The sequence below is a fragment of the Ischnura elegans genome, chromosome 6 (genome assembly GCF_921293095.1).
Source record: "Ischnura elegans chromosome 6, ioIscEleg1.1, whole genome shotgun sequence".
Lineage (NCBI taxonomy): Eukaryota > Metazoa > Arthropoda > Insecta > Odonata > Coenagrionidae > Ischnura > Ischnura elegans.
Genome location: NC_060251.1, coordinates 93,193,893 through 93,216,100, shown reverse-complemented (window position 1 = coordinate 93,216,100; position 22,208 = coordinate 93,193,893). Strand labels below are relative to the sequence as shown.

Below are 22,208 nucleotides of genomic sequence, written 5' to 3'. Positions count from 1 at the left end.
TGATGCATTAAAAATAGGGTAAAAATTTGTCTTCGCCTGAAACGGAAGACAATGTGGCTATGATTGCAATCGCAATGCTAAAATAATAAGAGAAAATTGACCAAATAAAACGGGTTTTCCTAAACCATTGTGACGAAGCTTAGTAGGGTTGATCAATATTATATCTGCTTTGGAAGGGCATGCGGGAAGCGGAACAGATTGTTCCCTAAAGGGATGCGGTTCACCAAACATAATTTAAAATAGCGACATCTAAATAAAAAATCGTAATGCATATATTAAGCTGTAACGTTATTAGTTGCTTGAACTACGTTACCTCAAGCTGGGGTCAAGTTATTCTTTTGAAACGGGCAACAACTTCCCCCAAAGCCGAACGTCAGAATTATTACACAAGGAATGAATACAGATTTATAACTTTTCCAATATCTTCTGCGACTACTGTGACTGCCATTGAAAGACCTTCCTCTTCTTACTCACCAAAAAATATATTGTATTTTTCAAGCCACGACACCAATCCTATTTTAAGTATATGCATCAGGTAATACAGACAAATGAAGACAGGTATCGAATTGCCATGCGTAAGTCGTTCAAATTTTGAGCATACAAGGGATCAATTACTTTAAAGCCAATTTCATCCAGTAAAATTGTCATTTCACAATTAAAAATTAAGTTTGAAAAATTTCCATTACTTTGATGAAAAATAAGGGATCCCTTTGTTGCACGCGTGATGCAGTTAAGTACAGTCAGTGTTTTTCCTCACATTTCTATTCACTATCCTTCCATAGCTTACAGATTGACCATGTTCGCGTTTAATACTTATCTATAGGTACCTAAATAAATAAAACAAAGTCGAATATCGAGTTAGTGACGACATTTATTCCTCGAGAAATGCTGCGTCGATTTTAATGATACTTGCTTGGTTTTTTTGGATTCATCTCACCCTCGGATGACAGAATAAACATTAAAATATGGTAGAATTTTATGAAAAAAAATTAATCTAGATCTAAGGGGTATTTTTTTAGGCGTTGGTAACGCTGCAAAAGCAGTCAAGTTGGTCAAAACCAGAGGATTTGTTTTACGACGGTACAATTGTGTGGTCCTGATACTTCAAAACCTAAGCCAACCCTAATTATGCAATCGAATGCGTTTGGTGATTAAAAACTGATGTTTAATGTGATTCGCGCTACTTTACTCGAAGGAAAATCCAGATTGAGAAAATTCTCAAACCGAGGATTCCAATGATTCCAACCGATATGCCCTTTGAGTTTAAGCGAATTTTCAATTCGTGTCATTCGCTATGGCGATTAACAAACCACAAGGTGAGTTTTGCGGTCTGAATCTAAGAAAAGACGCCCTGTAATTCGTCCCCAAGGCACCTCCACAATAAAAGCGATGATAACAGCTCAGGTTGTGTGAGTCCAAGTCAAAATTACGTCGTTTCGGTTTGAGATTAAAAAACTGGTCCAAACCGGTTTGCAATGAACTAGTTAATCACTTAAAATTACAAAAGTGATAACATAAACCGTGAGGCATTTGTTAAGACTACTGAACCTCCCTGTTCACGAACAATTCATTCCTAAAATATTGGAGAGTTTGGGAAAGTAAATGTGTTTCGATAAGTTCGCTATTACTAGAGGCCGGTGATAAAGCGATTAGGAAAAATTATGAGGGAAACAAAAAGACTGACAATAGCATATAAATTCAAACGATCGCCAACATTTTATTGGAGCTCGAATCTGACGATTGAATATGCAAGACCAGAGCATTGACGAAGCCTGAGAGAAATGTTATGTATAGGTGATGAACAAAAGGGGGCCGGTTTTGCACCATTGTGGGACTCCGGAAGATGTCAGTTAAGCTACATCAGAATTAATGATCACTTTGACTGCTGACATACGAAGTGGGTTTCATTTTCGTGAAAATGTCAAATATGTTCCTGCTTGCGCTCTCGGGCTGCCTTAGGGGGAATTAAATGATATATTAATACCTATGACACAACGAACGAGGAAAGCTCGATTCATGAATGGAGTCTCGAGACCGACCGCCGATACATAGTAAAGTACGCTACACGCCCATGCCGAGACTCTCCCCACGATAAGGCAGTCTGCTCAAGAGGGGATGGAGTTGAGATTACGGTGAGATATCGGGACAAATGCCGCTATTCCGCAGGGAATGGAGGTAAGGGTTGAACGCGATAGCTTTGCCTTCTCACTTTCGATGGAATAACATTTTCATGCACACAATACCCTGCGAGCCACCTCAAGGGTGTTTGGCAGGGGGTGACCAATCACCAGCATGTAGCATCCAAGAGGATTATAAACATATATCCCCGCATGCATACCACTAGGTGATATAAATATTACGCATAAGTAGTGAAAAATACGTTTACTTACATGCAAAGGTAAAACTTGCCAATGGCTATTAATTCATTTAAAAATCGATGCAAGGTAAAATAATACAATGGAAAAAGATGAACATCTATGAGTCGACCCAGTGAATGACGCCATTGATTTTATTAATCGAGACACTTTGGTGAACCGTTGTTATCCTTATCATTACGAGGAAATAATTACATTTCAAATCACTCTCTTTTGCAGTCTATTTCCTCTATTGCCTTCTCGTGATCGCGTCTGCCATGGAAAGGCGGTAAATGAAGGATATATTTCACGTCGACTGAGAAAAAAATTGTCTCCGAATTTCATTAGAAAGTATAGCATATACTTTGCTCTCCGCTCCTGCAAAGATTCCCATCCATACTCGCCAAAACATATTGGACAAGCTGCATATTTTATCTTAACAATTAATCTTTTATCTTAGCAATTACCAGGAAAACATATTTACGCAATCGAAATTGCACGAAAATTCATACCCTGAGCTCAAAGGGGTGTGCTTGACTCTGAACGGTAAGTGAACATGATATCAGAATACGATCAGGTAGGTTTCATTCATAATAGTAACTACCCTAATGCGTTTTTTCACATTTAATGTCCGCGCCTAAGGCGCGTTTACAGGTGCTGATATTTTACCGTGCCTTCTTGACGTGCAAATCACTCAATTTCTTTAACACCAAACTTTTAACACAGCAAACCCATGAGTACCATCAGAGCTTTACTGGTAGTTGTAATCTACATCTACATCTACAAAATACCCTGCGAGCCGCCTCTAGGGTGTTTAGCAGGGGGTGATCAATCACCAGCATGCAGCATGCAACTGGATTTCCACATGCACCCCACACGGTCCAAAAAACGTCACGCATACTAACAAATTATACTACCATATGTTGTTAGAAACAATAATAAAATTAAGAAACATGCATTAAGTTTTACATAAGTTAGTGAACTACACTGCAAGTCATCTAATCTATTTATGAGTTCTAACGCTGCCGTTATAATCCTTTAATGATTGTGAAAAAAAAGACATTCTGAATCAGTCTGTTCTACAGTCTCTCTCTTATTTTATTTACATGACCTGATCTTACGTAGTATGTTGGCGTCTGTAAGATATCGCCACCTTCGTTAGAAAAGACACTGCTTTTGAATTCATCTAAAAGGTTTAGTCTATTTTTCAATCTACGGTCTGACAGAAATTCCCATCCGAGTTTATCTAAGAGTCAGTTATACTAACAATAAATAGTGACGACTTTTCACGTACCTGGCAGCTCTTCTTTGCACGCATTTAAACATTACTTACAATAACAAAAATACGTGCTCGAACGTGCAAAGGCAAAACTTGCCACCGGTTAGTAATTCCCTTAGCAAAGTAATGATTCATTTGATGAGACCCGAAGTTTTAATTTTTGATAATCGGCTAGTTTTCGTTCTCATGAGTCCTTAGATTCACTAGGTGATTCAATCACTTACGAAAGAATCAATCGCGAACGACCCATCACGAATTGGTTCCACCCTCACCGCTTGCGATCGCAGGAGGCCGTTGAGAACCGTTGCGAGTCGTTTGCCGTGGTCTCACTCCGCACGCGGTCCACGGAGTAAGATAACGCGCTTGTCACTCAGCCAGGATACGGGCGCAGTTATCGCAGCAACGGAAAAGGTCACACACTGGTACCCCTGACGCAGTCTAAAAGAAAAGATTATCGGCGAGCCGCAAAGAATCCTTTTTACCGCCTTTTTTACCGCCTTGCTCTCTTCACAACCGGTGAAACACGATTCCGAGCTTAAATAATGTTCCTGTCGTAGTTCTTGACAATTTTTAAGGTAGTTCTCACTTTACGGGAATTTTTTGAGTCAAAGAAAATACGCGCTTCATATTTCAAAACATAACTTTGCACATAACCATGAGCAGACATTTGAGTAAAATATGCTATAATTATTATAGCACAAATATATTTTTTGGTTTATTATGTTTTTAAATTTCTGTATTCAAAAATTAAAATTAAAAATATGCCACCAGTATTCGTTAAATGTGTAACATGTACCTATGTAAGATTTATAAACGTATTCTAAAAATCATTTTTCCTCAATTAGAGTAATTACTCAATTTTCTTTTTTAACACATGCAAATCAATAATTGTTCAACAATTAGGGTTTTTATTTTTTTATGCCTTCTTGTTGCCTAGTTAACAGATCTATTGGAGAAAAAACTTAAGCTGCTTGTATAATATTTGTAATGCTAGGATCGGTACCCTCCATTCTATATGCGATTCGCCCGTGGCTTAGTCTAAGGTGAGTTCCATCCTTCTCTATCCCTAACAAGTAACTGGTTGAGACGTGATTTAGTTGCTCAAGAGTAATTTATTCTCGTTGCGATAAGGAAAGCATTCTCGATGTTAAAATAAATCAATTGTTACCCCCAAGAGGGCATTCTTAATTTGAGAATACAGGTCGCCATTCAATTTCAAGAGAATATTCTTAATTTAAGAATATTTTTTGAGACTACAATAACAGTGGGATCTCCCACAAAATTAAGAAAATATTCTACGGACCTATTTAAGAGGGGCTCATTCTTAAATCAAATGGTCACTCCTCGCGTAAACTTTTCTATAGGCTCTGAGCAGGACGGTGCTTTTACTTGCTGTTTTACATGAACTTGAGGACGATTTCGTTAGAAAACGACACAACTGTCTAGTCTGCCGTAACTTCCTTAAGAAGGTAAGTTCTTTTACTTCCCTATGGTTATTTTGCTCCGTATTGTACTTGAATATTCCCCAGAACATACTCATCATTGTTTTAAATCCCTTATTTTCACCTTGTGTGACCACCTCTTCGAATTTTCACTCCTTATTACATCACAAAACGTTCACGAAAAGAAAGTAACTTATGGGAGGTTTATAATTGGGGTTGTTCACTGATATTTATATTCGTGATGGCGTAATCCACCGAAAAGATAAATTTAAATGGTCTCTCTGGCAAATGAAAATACTCAAAAGCAAGCGTTAGGAATAAGTGGATCCCCGAGCTTCGGCAAAATTTCGTAGACTTATTAAAAAGAACCGGAATTGGCGTCATAAATCAAGCTCACGCGGGGCGGACAGGGAAATACGTAGACTCCTCGGTCGGTACGATTCCCGAAAGCGGTCGTCTTCCTTCAGTTGTTTGCGTTAGCTTATCGCGCCCTTCCCCACGCGACATGCCTCCTTCCGATAATTCTGGCCTTCCGTGGTCAACACCACCACGACAACCTCCCCTCCGAGTCGGTCTTTTAATGTCCAGCCACCACCAACGGCCCCCGACTTCGTGACAATGCCTCAAACGAGCCAATTCATTAAAGGCAGACACAATGACGTCCGTTCTTTTAAAAGATTTGTCTATCATACCCATCGTTTCGACGAAAAAACAATCGTAAATGGTACGTCATGTTGAAGGAGAGTTGCATAATTGAAAAAATAAATACCTGCATTCTTAATACAATCACTCATAATTGTTAAGACACAGAAATTAGGTTAGATCACGTTAAGTATTTTTTTAAGGCAAGTCATTGAAATATTTCCATAAAATTCAGTGGACTTTATTAAACTTGTATTAATAGCTTCCACCCCATCCTACCGCATATCAAACAAGGTATGTGTTAATTTATTAAGGATGAAAAATAAATTTATCGATTCCAACATTCGCAACGATCTCATTAATAGCAAATGCTAATTATGGAATTGAGAAATATTCTTGCATACATTCACACCCAGAAGTGTAAAAATTTACATAGGAAGGGAAGGAAGTCTTGGTGGAAAAATCATTCGACTCGAACGGGAATACATATCATTTTATAAAATACATTAAACAAAAATTGCACAAAATCATTTTTGACGAATTTTTTTGATAGGAGCTATGATTTATGTCACATATTTTGGCACATGAGGTTGAAGAGGGAGGTTCCCATCCCAAACTCTAAGTAGACACTAGGCCAATGGCTCTCAGCTTACTTATGCCTCCTTCATGGATAAAAATCCAACAAGTAGAACATCTGCCTTCAGAACGTACAACTCTGAAATGGCCAGCTTTTTTAAAGGGCGATTTACAGAGTAAATTAACAAAAATTAACCGCATGGAACGTGAAATTCCATTACGCATCGATCAATTGCAGCGGTCACAGAAAAAATAGCGCGAATCCTGGTCAAAACACCGAAAAACTACGCGTGGGATTTGGTCGCATTTTGAATTACCGTAAAATGTAAGGAACAACATAATAATTTACTTCATTTACCTTTTATTCCTTGCTTTGTGAACTCAAGGCGTGAAACATGGTATAAGACATATCGGGATGAAATATAGGTGACTAGGATATACAAATGGGACGAAAAACTATGCTCCGGAAAAGACATCGATGTAGCTAAGAAATAACGGAAATCGTGTTATATGATATAAATTGGTGAATTTCATATATTTAATTTCACACCGCCAGTTTTATTCGCGATGCGATAACGGCAGAATCTACCACTATCCTTCTGCCCCCACTCATTCAAAGTATTCAAGAGATTGTAAATTTCACACGACTGGTTTCTTTGCGGTGCGACATAATCTTGTGTGGATACGTAAAATTCAAAGTTTTGTATTTAATGAGAAGGAATTTCACCCTGACCTTATTCATTAACCGGACTTAATGTTAAAATGATATGATGATATGTGCGGCAACTATTAGATTTGAAAAAGAATGATAGATGACGGCTAGTGTGTGTTATTTTTTAAACGATCCCTGTGTGCCTTAAAGAGAATTTTTCGTGAAGTGCTACACTTAATTTTCCTCGATTTATTTAAATGACGGGGATCCTGTCATAGAGGTTTGACGATTTAGATAATCATTCATCAACGTTTAAGCCAACCATTCGCTTCTTTTTATCGTAACAACTCATCACGAAACTGGTCGCTCTGCGCTGTACTCTTCTGATTTTAGATATCATACAAGTCCTACTTCAAAAGGGTATCGTAATCGTATGTTGATCAATAGAATACAGATTTGATCTCTGCATTTCTTCAGGGTTTTCTTCCGCGTCGGCTTGTTTATAGTATATTAACAAGCTGACGCGGAAGAAAACACTGAAGAAATGCAGAGATCAGACCATCACCGCGGAAGCCTACTTTCTATAACATAACACAGAATTCCCCTATCCCTAGTGCCGGTCGTCAGCAGAAAGACGAATACACTTGGATGTCGTACTGCGGATGGCGGAGACACGCGTCTTGAAGACGTGCAGTTGCATGCGTGCGGCGTGACGCGGGTACAAGTTTCGCTTTAAATGCGCACGTGTCGCGTCACGGTCTGCGTTCATCGCGCGCGTCCAGCGGAGGGCACGCGCGTGCGGAGCAATGCAAGGAGGACGTGGAAGGTGTCCGCAGGAACACGCCTTGTCTCCAAATTAGCGGGCACGGGACAAGGAAGTCCTCTTTAGTCCATCCAGGTGAGGGCAATCTCAAGCGAAGCATCAACGGCTTCCATCCTTTTAGTCTATTCTACCGTAAACGAATTGCAGCTGGCTCGTTGGTTAGCTTTATTTTTACGCGCCATAAAGGACGGGGTGCGGGACACAATCATACTCACATTTTCTTCATGTGCTACAGAGGCGGATACATACGTATACGCCCTGTATGAGGGGCGCGGGAACCCCCCTTGCGGGGCCGCCCGCATTGCCGAACATTGCAGAGCCACAATTGGAACCTTTTTATATCATCAGATGGCATTGTCTTATATATGTGTATAGTTAGTTTAAATAAAACTTTCTATAACTTTTCATGTGACTTGATTTTTTTATTAAACGATGAAAGTAAAGACGCCTCAAGATATCTTTTGCCCACCACCCTTGCGTTTCTTCTGTATCCGCCACTGATGTACTACTTATGCATATACTATAAATCCCATTATCTTCTTAAGTCCCACGTACATACATAAGTATACGTAAGACTGGCGGATGAGAACTTCTGTCAGACCATAGACTGAAAAATAGACAAACCTATTATGTAAATTCAAGAGCAGTTTATTTCCAACGAAGTTAGCCATAGATTACGTATGTCAACAAATTACGGTAGATTAAAAAAAATAAGATAAGAGGGATGGACTGTACAACAGATAGATTCGGAATGTCGTTTTTTCCACGGTCAATAGTATACTATATCGGCAGCGTTAGAACCTTCTAATAGGTTAGTTGACTTGTAGTGTAGCCCACTAACATTATTCCTTGATGCATGTTTCTGAACTTGCCTAGAATTTCTCACTCCATGTTTTGCAAGTTCTATCTACATAGGCATATTGCCTTCATGATTAGTTGGCAATTTTGTCATTTCACGAAGGTGGGAGCATCATTTAATAGTATTAATATCATTTTTATAATTGTATGGTGTGCATGTGGGAATCGTCTTGCATGCAGCATGCTGATGATTGATCACCCCCTGCCCAAACACCCAAGAGGTGGCTCGCAGGGTATTATGCAGATGTCTCTAAATCATGACATATGCACAGGGTGGCCACGAAAATATCATTCGGAAATTTCATTATATTTTTCCAGACTATATTCCACGCAATTTTCCATGCTAATTGATGATTTCAATTCATTATCACTCGCTCGGTGATTCGATCCGATGTTTGGTTTGGTAAAGTGAATGCTCGACCCGGACTAGTCCACTAGCGTGTGAACCATTTGGGGATAGGGTTGGTGTGGTGGCTAGAGTGTTGGCTTCCCACCCGCCGGGCTCGGTTTCAAATCCCGGCAGAGACAGAGAATTTTCAGAGAATGCGCGATCCCTGCTTGAGTGTTGTGTGCAGGACATTTCAAGCGCAACACTCCGTCCGTCGGATGGGACGTTAAGCCGTGGTCCCCTTGGCGCCTTTCGTTAAGAGCAGGCTAATGCCGACGCCAGGTTTCTCTCCACCCTTCCTTCCATACCCTACCCTCATGGCGCAAATGACCTCAGCTGTCGGTCGCCTCCTCCAAATACCATACCGTGTGAACCACTTGCAACTGATTGAGTGCACGCCATCGAAGAGACTGCGACTTTCACTAATTGATCGATTGATTGATCGCTGAATCTTGCGCCCGCAACCCATAGGACTGCGCAAGAATCATACAGCCTAATAGTTAGGAGCGCTAAATGTGCTATATACTCAGCTGTTCAATCAGTAATTCAACTGGAAGTTTGGTTTGGTTAACTGAGGGTTGAGCTCGCCCCGAACCATACTTCAGGAATGTAAACTTCCAATATTTAGGGTAGGGGGCCAGTCCTTTTCCCTAGGCAACCTCACACTCCGAAGATTTCATTTGGGGATGTACAAACGGTGCTTCAGCCGGGATTGGAATCCAGGACCTGGGACCCCTTGAGCCGGCGCTAAATGTTCTACTCACTAGGCTACCACGCTCCCCATCAATTCATTATAATTACTTTTTAAAAAAGCCAAAAACTGTTTCAGTACAGGACAGCTATATTTTTGCATCAAATGCTATGGAGCATCATCTGAGTGGCAGGCTGGTGATGATAAGTTCAAATTACGATATGCATACCTATATGCACGAGAGGAGGAACTTCGCCGTTTTTACTTTAGCAGAAAAATATTTCCAGATATTGGACGTAACTTTTCCTGATCGCCTCTGACTTATGGGACACCGTGAAATTCCATGAATTTCATGTTTTCAGAAAAGTAATCTTCGTAACTCAACAAAAAACGATTAATAGATGGAAAAGTAAGATCCACAGAAGACACCCAACGCAAAGACAAGCCCTGATGCCGATGGACGACTCGGCCATCGAAACGTCGGCAGAGATGGAGAACCTTATCCGGTGGCAATCCCGAATAAACTTCAACAACAGCATACGCCGGGAAAACCTCAGATCTTTTTGGCTGCAGTGGTATTATCCTTCTGACCATGACATTTTGAGGAAATTCTGGTCATTTCGTCTTTCGTCAGACCAACGTCACGGAAGCGACCTCGCCATCGAACGATTTTGAAACGCTAAATAATAATTTTTGTGCATGCGTGTGCACGATGCCAGAGAGGACGACGCTGTCGCCCAAAAACTTAGTTTTTTTCCCGAAGGACGAGGCGCACGCAAACTCACGCTACAGAGCGGCCTTATCTCCGTGGAAAGGAGGAAGGGGAAGAAATAGTCTCCAGCAGAAAACCCACCCGACCACCCACAGAACATGTATGTATATACAGCAAATTCACATTCACACAAGTCGCCACAGGCAAATATACAATCATAATAACAGATAAAAATTGAAACAAAGAGGCAGAAACATAAATACAGGACGATGACACGGTGTGGCGTGGAGATGGAATGAAGGCCGAAAACACATGGAAAATTTTCATCTGAACCGGGAATCGAACCCCGGACCTTCTGCTATATATATAAATGCCATGATTGGAGGCATTCGAGATGTGGGTATGGAGAAGAATGGAGAGGGTGAAATGGACGGAGAGGAAAAGAAATGACGAAGTGCTGGATATGATTGGCGAGGAGAGGCAGCTTTTAGATGAGATACGGAGGAGACAGAAGGTATGGATGGAGTTAGTGCTTAGCGGTGAGGGGATGTTGAAAATGGTGTTAGAGGGTAGAATGTTAGGGAAACGAGGGAGGGGAAGGAAAAGAATAGGATTTTTAGATAGATTGAAAGAGAGTAGGCCTTACAGTGAATTAAAAAAGGTAGGTAGTGCTAGAAGGAAAGGGAGGCTCCCAGCTCACTTCTTGAATACTCCATGAAAACCTATCTTAACCGTTAGAATACTATAATAGAATGAGAGGCCACAAAAAACTTAATTACAAATAAAAGGACACTCACACGTGAGGTTTCGAATTTTCGACCCGTTTAGGTCTTCATCCTTCCATAAGTTTCCATATCTTCCAAAAAAATAGGAAGAGCATTAAAAAAAAAATAAAAACAAGGAGGGGGAGGGGAAATCTTGCCTCACACCCCTCGGGACGAGTTCTTCCCTCCCCTCCAAGTCATCTCCCACTCACAGAGATGACTTGGAGGAGAGGGGGGGGAGGATTTACGACCCGCCCCTCATACCAACGCAACTCGGCGGCGGCGGAGGCGCGGGCGGCGGCTGCTATATCCTCACCAACCACCCGCTCTTATCAGGGGGTGTATGGGGGGTGGAGGGGGGGGGGTTCCTGACTCCCCCCCCACCACCCCCTTTCTCCCGCTCCACCCTCGCGCGACACTACCGACTTCACCCCCCCATCCCACCCACCGCTCCCCGATGGGGGAAGGAACATCCGCCCCGAAGGCAGGCCAGAGTCCCCGATAAGCTCCCCCATGCATGCTTGGTCGCGCCTCACACCACTCCATAGGCACTCCATTGCCACTGCACTCTAGCGAGACAATAGCGTGGACAGACGACTCTCATTTAGGCCGACCTATGGAAAAAACATTTGCGCTGTAATACATATTAGGATCGACGAAAAAAATTGCCTCATAGCATTGGTGAGTCCACAGAAAGAACACTACGACATATTTTAAGGTTAATTTAAAAACCCAGGTTTTTATTCACATTAAAAGGTAGGTAAAATTTGAGTTGCAAGATTTTTCCTGGGCGGAAAAAAAGGCTGACAAGATATCGACTTCACAAAAACGTGGTAAAATGGGCCTCGATGTTATAAAACAAAAATAAAAAAACAGAGTTACTAAATGTTAAAAAAAATAGTAATTTTAAAAATCCAAGTTTTTATTTAAGGTGAAAGGAATAAAGTATTACAATAAAGTAATTAGTTAATGCAGAAACTCACACTTTTGTTCGAATAAAAAAGAAGAAAATAAACCACCTTGCTTTGGTCCAAAGTTCCGCGCTTGCATCTACATCTACATCTACAAATTACCCTGCGAGCCACCTCTATGGTGTTTGGCAGGGGGTGATCAATCACCAGCATGCAGCATGCATTTGGACTCCCACATGCACACCACACCGTCCAAGAAACGTCCCGTATAATAACAAACTATACTACTATATGCTGTTAGAAATAGAATATAGAATAGAAATTCAGAAACATGCAGTAAGTTTTACATAGGTTAGTAGGCTACACTACAAGTCATGCAATCTATTTACGCGTTCTATTGCTGCCGTTATAATCTCTTATTGATCGTGGAAAAAATGACATTCGGAATCTGTCTGTTCTGCAATCTATCTCTCTTATTTTATTTATATGATCTGATCTTCCGTAGTACGTTGGCGTCCGCAAGATATGGTTAACTTCGTCAGAAAAGACACTGCTCTTGAATTTATCTAAAAGGTTTAGTCTATTTTTCAATCTACGGTCCGACAGAGATTCCCATCCGAGTTTATGTAAGAGGTCAGTTACACTAACAAGACTATCGTAACGACCTTTCACATACCTGGCAGCTCTTCTTTGCACGCGTTCTAACTCTGTTATTAAGCCTTTTTCATGAGGGTCCCAAACACTGGCAGCGTATTCCAAATGTGGTCTAACGAGGGAAAAGTAGCTAATTTCTCTCACTTTGTCGTCGCACTTTCCTAATATTCTTTTAACAAAACCCATTTTACGATTAGCTTGACCGGTTATTTCTCGAATATGTTTATTCCACGATAGATCATTATTGAGTCTAACCCCTAGATATTTCACAGATTCAACTGCCTTTAACTGCGCGCCCCGAATGACATAGTTACGCTGTAGGGAGTTATTCTTCTTCCAGAAATTCATTACGACGCATTTTTCCAAATTTAATTCTAACTGCCAAGCATCGCACCAAGCTTGGATAGCAGCAAGGTCATTCGTTAGTTCATCTATATCTTTGCTGGAACGAATTTCTCTGTAAACTACAGCGTCGTCTGCAAATAATCGTAACTTACTCTGCACTACTTCGCCAATGTCGTTTATATAAAGAAGGAATAGGAGTGGGCCAATGACACTACCCTGAGGAACGCCAGAAGTGACTCTAACCTCATTGGAGACTGCACCGTCTAATACTACTCTTTGGACGCGGTCGCTCAAAAATTCTCTAATCCAGGAAATGACATCTTCGTCTAGACCATAAGATTTCAGTTTTAATATTAACTTTCCGTGGGGTACTTTATCAAATGCCTTTTTGAAATCAAGAAAAATCGCGTCTACTGGAATGTTGTCTTCCCCGGAGACTAAAATATCGTGGGCGAAAAGCGCTAACTGAGTTTCGCACGATCTGCTTTTCCTGAATCCATGTTGATTTCCCATTAATAAGTTTTGCGCGTCTAGGTGTTTCATTACCGAGCTGACTACGATGTGTTCAAGGACTTTGCAAGAGATGGACGTTAAAGATATCGGCCTGTAATTAGATGGCTGTTCCTTGTCTCCACTTTTAAATATAGGCGTTACATTAGCGATTTTCCAGTCATTAGGTACTTCGTGTTGCTTGATGGATTTACTGAATATTAACTGCAAGTAGGGGGCAAGTTCTGAGGCTAGTTCTTTATATACGCGAGAAGGGATTTCGTCTGGACCAGGTGATTTATTTGGACTAAGCGATTTCAATATATTTTCTATTCCGAGCGTACTAATGTCAATAGCTGGCATCTTATGAATACAGGGATTGTCATCGGTCTCGGGTGAGTTTTCGGAAGGCTCCGTGAACACGCTCTTAAAGTAGGAATTTAATAAATTGGCTTTATCGTAACTGCTTGTCAACACATCTCCATTGTCGTTTCTCAGCGAACATACGGTAGATCGTTTACCTTGAACTTCCCTAACATATGACCAAAATGCTTTTGGGTTATCCTGTAACTGCTCTACTAGTGTTTTTCTTTTAAAATTCGTGAACGCATTCCTGAACGCTTCCTTCGTGGCGGCTTTAGTCATCCTATATTTTTTAATTATTAGCTCGCGTTCATTAGCGGATAAATCCGTGCTGACTTTTTTCATTTTAGCATGACACGCTCTCTGTCGCCTCAATGATTTTCTCACTTCCGCGTCGTACCATCTCGGTTCGCTGCCTTCTTTTACTATTTTACTAGGGATGTAGCTATTTATTCCCGAAGTTACGAGCGAAAGAAAAGCTTTCCAAGTATTCTCTACATTTAACTTTAATACTGATTCTTGAAACTCGGGGAAAGCATTTTTCATATGACTCTTAAACCCATCAAAATTAGCTCTTTTAAAAATGAAAACTTTACGCTCTTTTTTAAAGTTTACAGCGGTATTTAGAGAAAACTTTGCAGTTACTACCCTATGGTCACTTATTCCTTCAACAGTGCCAACGTTTATTACCTGATGTGGTATATTTGTCGCTAATAAATCAAGAATATTTTCTCCTCTGTTCGGTGCGGATGCTATTTGAAACAATGAATTAGATGTGAAAGTGTGTAATAAAGCCTCGCAGATCACTTTATCCCTCCCACCAGGAATGAAGCTATAAGTCTCCCAATCTATAGAAGGTACGTTGAAATCTCCACCCACAATCAAGTTTCTTTCAGGATACTTGGATGCTACGCTGTTTATTTGATTTTGAAAATCCAACATTGACGTTATATCTGAGTTAGGTGGTCTGTAATACGAACATAATAAAATAGTTTTGAATTTTGGACATTTAATTAAACACCACACAGATTCAACGCTGGTCTCAGTTACGGTTATCGCTTGGCTGACGATTGAATTCTTTACAGCTATAAAAACTCCGCCCCCAACTCGATTAATTCTATCTTTCCGATAAACAGTGAACGATTTTGGGAAGATCTCATTGTCTGAATCATCATCCGTTAGCCAACTTTCTGTTCCAAAAATGACGTTACACTTCGTACTATGAATTAAATGGTGGAATTCGGGAATCTTATTTCTTAAACTACGGCAATTAACCACAGCCACGATTAAAACTTCGGAACTTTCGGAAAACTCGGATTTGCTTTCGTCGAATAGACTATTCACAGGCTCTATACCGCTGATAAATGGAAATGCATGTCTTATTGACACACTATCAAAATGACTTGAGCCTTGACTGCCTTTGAACGTGTTGCTCGACTGACGCTTCTCGTGCTTAAAAGTAATACCTGAAACGCTGATTTTTCTCTCTACTTCTCTATTCTCATTTCTGGAAGAATCTTTGTCTGTGAAAAGTTTTGAACTTACCCCTTTATTTTTCAACCCATTAATATATCTACACTCTGCCCTACTCTCTACTCTAAAAAAGACCTACAGTGCTCAAATATGCTACTCGCTACACGACTAGCCGACTCGGCCGTGTAATGGACTCCCGAACGGTTCAGAGGGATCCGACACGATCGGATTGCCGGCCTAAGGTCCACGAAGGAGGCTCCGATGTCCGTGCAGAAACGACGCAGCCTCTGGTTTATGCCTTCCACTCGGCTCCAAACCAGAGAACCACGATCGATCCTCGGGACAAGACTACAAATCGAAAGCTCAATGCCGACTCCAATGGTCCCACCCACCCGCTTCACTTCGGAATTCAGATCCCGGAGGGAATCTAGAATTTCCTCAGATCCACGGAAGGTGGCATCATTGACGCCGACATGAGCCACGACCCGCAGTCTGGAGCACTTCGTGCCCCGTACCGCCGCACCAACCGCCTGCGTCACCTGAGGAACACCGCCACCAGGGATGCACCATGACGTTACACGGTCGCTTACACCCTCGCGGTCTGCCCTCTCCCGTAACGGGACCATCACACGACGGACATTGCTACTCCCTAACACTATGATCCCCCCCTTCCCACTCTGACGCCCCTTCCTAGGTGCCGGTTTCGGGGTAGGAGTAGGCACGTCAGGCACCTCGGAGTTTCCATCCGACAGCAACTGGTACCTGTTCGAGACGGGGACGGGATTTGCCTCAGCATCCCCCAAACCCCGTCTTAGAGTGACACTACCACCGTCCCTCCGAGACACGACCCTCCAAAACTCAGATTTACGGGGTGACGTGACCCCGTCATCGAGAGATGGACCTCGAGGAAGGCTCTCGATCGACCAGCCGCTATTTGCAATCGGGCGAACCCGTGCAGCCCCTGTGGCACGGCGACCTTTCGAAGAACCACCCCTCGGACCATTCCCCTCAGCGGTATCAGCCACCCTTTCAAACTGGGCCCGAAGTTCCCGCACCATCGTCTCCAACGCGGTAATGCGGTCTCCGAGAGCCTCGCATTCACCGGCGTTTTCAACTCCGGCAACGGGTGACCTATTCGAAGGCATCCTATCACTATCGCAACTTTGGATTTCAGAAAAGCTTACCTGACGGGAGATACGCTTAATAGATATTTGAGAGAGTAAAACAAACCGATAAACTTACTAGCTTGTCTCTTTTTAATAGATATTTACGCTTAATAGATATTTGAGAGAGAGTAAAACAAACCGATAAACTTACTAACTTGTCTCTTTTTAAACGTAAATAAGGGAATGTAGTTACCTGGATATGGATTAAGTCGATTAATGGGTTTAAAACTAGAAAACTATATACTTCCAAAGAAGACTAATTAACGAAATTAAGATATAACTTAACGTGGGACAAATAGATTAACGATAATAATCAACAAGAGAGCAAAGACGAAACTAACTAGCTAAAATATAAATTCCCCGCAATATGATCCCCACGAAAGAGCAAAGCTATAAAAAGGGTGATAGACTAACAAAAATGTATAAATAAGGGTAAATAAGTAATAAAAGTACTAACAAAAATATATAAATACGCGTAAATAGACTTTAAATAAATAAGTATAAATAGACTTTGGATAAATAAGTAAAAAAGAGTATATGAGTCCTTGAGATAAAAGTGTGATCAGTTGCAATGCGTTTGGTGAAAGTATATCCTAACACATGAAAAACGCTAACAAGGCAAAAATATCAAAACCGCACTCGAAAATGCAATGGAAAATAACTGAAGAAGAAAAAGGTCAACCTCCTACCCTCTAAATAGTCACTCGAGTTAACCGAAAGTGGAAGAAACGGATTAGCAAAAGGGATTGATAGCAGGGGGGAGGTGTGCCTAGCTCTTCAAGGACGCAGGTGTTGTTTTGAGAGGGCTAGGAGTGAAGGGGTGAGTCAATGACTAACAACAAGAGGGACGGAAGAAACTACCTGTGTTTCAAGGGGAGATATGTGCTAAAATGACCACTACTGGAGAACGGAACGAGAGTTTTCAAGATCACAATGAGAGTGCTGCGCTACGAAAATTACAATAAAAATCCTAACAGTCAAAATAGACCTCAAAACAACGGTAAAACAAATAATATATGAAGAGCTTTATAACAGAAAAAAATATATTAAAACAATATGTATATATATATATATCGTTAGCCTATAATAAGAATTAAGAGTTAGGATTACACACCTGATGTAAAAGAAAGAGGGCAACTATCACAAAATTACTTAAATAATATTAAGACACTATTCCGATAGAAAAATTAAATCTAAAGCAGCCAAATATATATTCTACTTAACGACCGTAACACCAGATTAGTAAAGGCGCAGCGACACAAATAAAGATAACGTGCAAATAACTATGCAATAAATAATACTAAAGGGAAGAGAAAAATTTGAGATATACGTAAGTTTTCTACTTATCACTACTAGCAGATACTCGATAATCACACGTCGCAGGAACCGGGATCAAACAAAATCAGGATATTCACTCACTCGCACACACCACACACAAAACCCACACCAACTAACAATTAATATTGCACCCCTATATTAAAACTAAGACTAATTTAAATATCCTACGCTAATAAACAAATAAGCTACGACAATATATGTCACTGCACTATTATGCACAAGCAGCAAGACCCAAGCAAGCAGCAGCAAGCGCAGGTAGCAAGAGCAGGTAGTCAGGTGGCCCTGGGGAGCGCGCAAGGGATGCGTCCGTTCCGGTCAGGAGCTGGAGGCAGAATGATGAAAAAGTTCTGTGAACGAGCATCGAACTCGCTACCTTCATACACACAGTCGGATACCGTATCCACAGGGCTGTCCCCTACTTAAAATATAATGCCATGACGTAGACTCGAACCACGGTCTTTCGGGTAAAATCTTTCCATTGAATCGTGCACGCAACCACTACCCCAGCCGACCCAGTAAAGTTGCACTTTCCAGATAAATTACTACATGTTCAAAATCAAACTCATGGTGCGCATTTGCTTTACATTGGACACTGGAGTGTTCCAAACTCGTGATCAAACATTTGAAATTTTAGTTGTAGCTGTATAATGAACATATGCAGAAAACAAATTGGTTATATTGGTTGAAAAAGCATTGGGACCATGTTTGTGGTTTTTAGCATTTTGCCCGTTATCTGTAAAATTTACGCGCAGAACCATGGTTTATTTTTTAATTTTAGTTCGAATAAATATGTGGGTTTCAAAATTAACTCTTTAATCTATTGTAATATTTTCTTCTTTTCGGATTAAATAAAAATGTGGGTTTCTTTAAATTAATTTTCTTTACTTCGCAACAATTATTTTCTCAATTCTATTTTATAAAAGTAAGGCCAACACTATTTTATAAAAGTTAGGCCCAAAACACATTTTTATAAAGTCATTATCTCGTCTGTCTATCAGAAATCTGCATCACATAAGGTATTACAATTGAGTGGGCTGTTGGACCGCTACCACAAGAGAAATCTCAGCACTTCTTTATCCTGCTATGCCTATAATACACCTAAAATTTTTCAGCTAGATTTCCTGGGCGTCAATGGGTACGTGATGGGTTAAAATTCCCCGTAAGCTATTATGCTCGATCGTGTCAGGAATATTGATGCCGTTACATACAAAAAATTAGCAATAAATATCAGTAAGGATTATAGAAAAAATTAGCTTCATGGCTTCACAGAAAAGGTTCTTCCAGGAAAAAACAGGTTCCAATAAAATATAGCGTGGGCAAGACGCTATCCATCTACCATTTTTTCTCACAATAGCAGAAAGCTATTGAAATAGAGCTGAGTTCTTTGCCGATTCGATGCCTTTTCCGGAGTGTACCTTTAAACTCCAAACTATAACCACGTTTTTCTTCATTCCGAGGACTCCTCTTCCACGATTTGCTGCTATGACAAACAAAACGCGGTCTTAGAGCGCATGAAAAAATAATGCGACATTGCGCGTTCCAAATTTTTACGCTAATTTCCCCGTTGACTCAAATTTGACCAATCGGTATGCTAATTTTCGCCCTAATTTCACCAATATCCACTCTTTTTTTTTTTTTCTCTGAACGCCGCCATCGAAGTATAGATTCTGGAATCTCACGATAAGTGCTAAGTAAAGATAATTTACTGCTATTTAATCTGTATATTGACATCCTTATAGCGAGTGTAGTAGCTTGAAAATGAAAAATTAAAATTCTTCCATTGACTTCATTCGGAAGAGATTTGATGCTCTTGCACTCTTCAGAACTCTATATTGCCACTGTGCTTGACTGTCGCTGTCAGCACTCCACAATCTCACCCAGTGGGGTTGCCAGGAATTTTGTTCGGGGGGTCCAAAACCAGGAGGGATTTTTTTAATTGGGTACTAGGTAGAGGGTTTTAAACTAATTTTAACACTTTTAATAATAAAAAAACTTAATTTTCTCAAGTAATTATTTTATACATTCATGATTTTTCAATATTTTGTTATATTTTCTGAAACAAAAAAATTACGTTTTTATTTTGGGGGAAGGGGTGCGGATCCCCGAGACCTCCCCCCTGGCTATGCCACTGATCTCACCCCTTTCTGAGAGCACTCACTCTATTGCCAGCACACTCTTGAGACAACAGCGTGAACTGTCGCCTTCACTGCGACTTATGTTTTAGATTGAAAATTAAGTTCGTAAATGTCTCTGCTAACTTTACCTACACATGATTTTGTACGATACTGCCCTCTAGTTACGTAATGAAACGTCGAAATTGTTCCTCTAATTTTAGCAACAGTTTCGGTGATACTGAACACAAATTCACTGTCCTAGAGCAATAAGAACAACCTTCTAAAAGAAAGGCTACGTCGGGCGAAACTATAAACCTTTCTAATAAGCAACTCTTTTTTAATTTTTATGTTTCACATAACTTCTTCATCTATATGTTTGAACGTCAGGTAATACGCCATATTCAATATTAACATTCCAGACTTGGAATTTACGTTACCACTAAAGTTGAAGTGGAAAGTAAGTAAGAAAAAGAGTAAATGAAAAAAAGGGTGGTCTTTTTAATACTAAACATAATTTATCTCATGTTCCTGTAATGCTAAACAGTATTTTTCCGGCCATACGCTAAAAAACTTCGATATGATGGAGAGAGAAACAATCACTTCGTGAGATTATCGAAGTACTTACGTCGAGCATGTCGCTTTTTCAATTCAAGCAACCATTGTCAGGTGTACAACCATTGATAAGTTAAGATACTGATAGCAATTCTCCGGCATTGAAAGAGTAGGCTTTAGAGAGATATTGCCAAGGTAACGATTCTCTACATTATACAATCGTTTGAAGCTTTGGTAGCGTTCAAATTATTTTTTTAATATAGACGATAGTTTATATATATAGTTCTTAATGACATATATGAATTATGTACATTCAAAATTGCCCGAAAATATGCCATTTTGTTTTTATAAATGATACCTTCATGCTTAAACTTTTGTACACAATGCAATTCTTTGCTCAATTCGATAAATCGTACTACTTATCGCGTTGCAACTTCTTAATAGTTTTCGGATAAGACATATTTGCAACTAAACAATATTCGTGGCTGCAAAGAAATTAACCAATGTTTACTATCAATCAATCGAGTTATCTTTTTTCTTTTTCGCAGAGTAACGACGATACACTCAGGCCACAAAATTAGACCGTCATGCAGTGAGAAAGTGTTTTTAATAATTGACCAAGGAGCGGGAATGTGAAAAACAAAGTGGATATGATACTATCAATGAAATAGTTGGTTATTATATTGGTATAATAATATTATAACTAATATATCTTTCAACTATATAACTAATAGTCTCATGTCCCCTTTGTTTTCTAACCGATATAGCAGTTATAATATCTTAATAATAATAATAATGTAAGTTAAATAAGACGTTGCAATATTTCCACTGAATTTATTTTCATACGTCGCCTTTTATTGTTGCAGTGAAAATGTTGTTGTAGCAACGAAACGCGTTATGCGAAAGTAACTGTGGAAATCTTCTTATTTGACAAATATTAATAACTTCCACCACATCGTAGCACAAATCATAAAGATGAATGAAATTGAACTTTATTTTTCCACATATGTATATTTATTTAATCACATAATAAATATATATATGTGGAAAAACAAAGTTCAATTTCATTCATCATGAGTAAATTCCATAAAGTGACGCCTCAAACCATCAACTCCGTAAAGATATACTTAATAGGGTATGATAGGGCATTTAATGGAAATATAGGATTCAGCCTTAGGTCATTAGTCTCCTGTAAACTCCTCTGGTCATGCGACAAAGCTTCGTAAAATTGATGTGTGGTGTTAGATGCCCACTCTATTGTTCCAAATTCTCACTTTTTTGGCGAAATTTAAAAATTGCAGATTCGCCTACGTGACGGTTTACTTCTATGAGTTTACGCGGGAGGGCCATAGCCTCGATAGACTGCGTGGAAGCAGGTGACGAGTGGTGCCCATTGTGGAGGGGACTGGAGGTGTCGGTGAGACGATCAAGGACTCATGCAAGCACTTGGGAAGCTCGTCGAAAAAGGGAGTCCACTGAGGCCGGTTTCCCAGGTCGATAAATTTTTCGTGGTTATCTTGACTGACTTGACTGACTTGCCCACCTGAAACTTTATGAGATAGCACTGACTACTAATTATCGGAATACAGAATACTAAAGGTAATAATTAACGCTATGCTTTC

At 40.1% G+C, this 22,208-nt stretch overlaps 1 protein-coding gene across 2 annotated transcripts in view; it reads right to left on the bottom strand.

Moving 5' to 3' along the window:
• Positions 1-22,208, bottom strand: part of LOC124161196 (box A-binding factor-like) — a 253,353-nt gene that overhangs the window by 112,386 nt on the left and 118,759 nt on the right. The window lies entirely within an intron of this gene.